Consider the following 2,982-nt stretch of genomic DNA (forward strand, 5'->3'; position numbering starts at 1 on the left):
TGTTTGGTTTAACAGGCTGGTATCCTTGTTGTATTCTAGCCACTTAGTTTGGCCACACCGTTGAGTCTCAGGAAGCAGCAATGCAGACAGGATTAAGTGAGGCCTATACATACAGACAATCACTCGAAAACAGAAAACACATGTTAATTTATGCAACATAACCCACAAATCAGTCTCTAAATCTGTAATACTGTCTTTTTGGAAAGACATCCAGTTGCAAGGCATTTGACATTTCTTCTTGCCTGTAAATTAAGCATCTTTGATGATGCCACAGACCTAGTTTAACTTTCAAATGAAAACAAACTTTACATGAAAAGAAACTTTAAAGACAGTTAGCTGCACTATTTTATAGTCTACCACTGAGCATTATGACTTTCCTTGAATCACAATTTTTCTCCTTAAGATTACCCTCCTTGTCATTAAAGAGACTGCATTAAGTCCATTTTTTAATTTATCCTGTTCATTTGCATAAACACTACAAGAGCAGCACATGATTACATATGATCCTTATGTCTGTTTTGCTGGAACTTACAATAGGAACCTCTAGGGTGATTTTCAGTTTGCCATTAAGGGCACAGGAGCTGAGCCACATACCTGCCATTCAGCCTTGCCTGTAAACACCTGTCTTTTCCAAGTCCTTCAGGTTTTCCATTGTGCCTTAAAGTCCCTTCTAGCCATCTTTCAGGAAAGCAACTTTCGTTCCTTCCCTGGAAAGATTGCCATGGACCGCACAACCAACCAAGGTACCAGGCCTTTTTTCTCATGCACCTTTATTACCTTCGAAATTCAATCCCAGTTCCTCAGGGCTTTTTGGTAACAACCAGAGCCCAAGCATGCCTCCTTTAGGTATGACATTTCAGTCAGTCTTGGTCAACAAAACTTCTATTAACAATTGGTCTTATTAGTTTTATGCAAAGAACCTTATGTCATTGCTTACTTCTTTAGAATGCCAAATTCTGGAGGGATCAGGTAGGGAGAAAAATATACATTGTGAAGGAAAATCCTTGTCCTTCTAATATTCACTAAAATTGCATTTCCATTCTTTATATTTTCTTTTTTCCCCCCACTAAAAATTTTTGTTTGTTTGTTTTTCTATTACAGTTGTCCCACTTCTTTCCCTATAAAAATATGGAACGCTTCATGAATTTGCGTGTCATCCTTGCACAGGGGCCATACTGATCTTCTCTGTATCGTTCCAATTTTAGTATATGTGCTGCCAAAGCAAGCACAAAGTACTCTCTTCTTGACAAATCTACAGCTATGACAATATTTTAGTATAAGAAATTCTAATTTTTGTATTTAAAATGATTTGTAAAAGTTGCATCATCCTTAAAAAATATAGGTATTCCAAAAATATATATATATATGTGTGTGTGTGTGTATATATATGTATTCCATAGATGCCCTAAAATCCTGTAATTGTCTCCATTTATTTATTTTGTTTCAACCAGATCACATAAAGTTAATTCACTAAACTGGATGCCATTCTAAATGATGGAACTGAGTAAAAATTGGAAGGCAGAAGTTCTGCCTTCTCACAGCACCTCCACATTTTTGCTGTATTAATGAGTATTAATTTCCTTAGTAAATCTCCAACTAATGCCTTATCCCCGAAACTCAACTGTTTCTTCTTTTCATAATTTTTAAATTTTCAGTTACAGTTGCCATGCAATATTATCTTAGCCTCAGGTTTACAACATTGTGACTAGACACTTATATACCTTATGAAGTGATCCCACCAGGTTAAGTACCCATCTGACACCATACATGGATATTACAATATCATTTACAATATTTCATATATTGTACATTCTACCTCTGAAACTGTTTTTATAACTGGAAATTTGTACATTTTAATTCATTCCCCTTTTTCACCTTCAATTGCTTATACTCATTTTTCCCATGTAGGAAATACCAAAAAAAAAAAAAAAAAAAAGTCAAATTCTTTAAGTTGCCTTTCTATACTTAATCACTAGATGGCGCCCAAAGAATCTATTTTACTCCAAATGACTGGAGATAAAGTACAGATGAAACAGCAGCTTTTCACAGTGTGAAATGGACAAGGTCTCTGCTGTCCCATTTCTATTTTATTTAACTGTTATTTGGAGAAAGATGCACAGATGTTTTTCATTACCACCTGGCACTCACAATTAATTTAAAAAATAGCCTTTTCAAGTCCACTACAATTTTGTAAGGACGTTTCCTTCACAATAAGTCATTCCTATTCCTTTATCTTACACAACAGTAGTTATTTATTTTGTCCTTTTCTTACTCTGATGAATATACTGCTCTACTTTGTAAAAAAGCTCTTGAGTCCTTCTCTTAAGAATTAGAGAATAACCAAATGTCATTCCTGTACGCCCTACTCACTGTTCTGCCACAACTTGCTGTCAGAGTTGTTTGTGACAAAATTCCCCATTGCACGACTGCCTTCCAGCTACTTTAGAGTTTTCACAACATTTATATCTCCTTTAAGTATCTAAACCATGATTCAATATAGGGAGCCAAATTATCTGTGTTTACTGTCATGAAAAAAAATCATCATTTCCCAAGCTCAATTTAGAGAAGGAATAAAAAAGAAGAAGAAGAAAACCACTGAAAAAGAGAAATTAATTTAGCTGAGTCAAAGTCCAACTAAAGAATTACAAAACCTTTCCTGCAGACTTCTATATTCTGTCCAAAAGTCAAGGAATACTGGCTAGCGATTTATTAAAATTATTTTTGTAAGCATAATCTTGGAATATATATGTATTTATGTGTGTGTGAATACATGTGCATTTATATTTTTGTGTGGCAAGATACACACATACACACATACACACATAAAATCTTTCTCTTTGTCTCCTCCACTCAATGTCACAGCTACTCAACGGTAGAAACAGGGCTCTTCAAGGGACCTAGCTTTATAGACTTGAATTGAGGTCTTTGATCCATTTTTCTAACCATTTTTTCCCCCTAAGAATTATGCCTTACTGTATATAT

The 2,982-nt window shown here is 34.8% G+C and overlaps 1 non-coding gene across 1 annotated transcript; it reads right to left on the minus strand.

Moving 5' to 3' along the window:
- Positions 1-1,122: 1,122 nt before the first annotated feature.
- LOC150020743 (U6 spliceosomal RNA) lies at positions 1,123-1,229 on the minus strand. The gene has a single exon (XR_016513923.1). It is a non-coding gene; the product is annotated as a U6 spliceosomal RNA (small nuclear RNA).
- Positions 1,230-2,982: the final 1,753 nt, after the last annotated feature.

Source organism: Furipterus horrens, unplaced genomic scaffold (assembly GCF_987537825.1).
Source record: "Furipterus horrens unplaced genomic scaffold, mFurHor1.1.pri manual_scaffold_1, whole genome shotgun sequence".
Classification (NCBI taxonomy): domain Eukaryota; kingdom Metazoa; phylum Chordata; class Mammalia; order Chiroptera; family Furipteridae; genus Furipterus; species Furipterus horrens.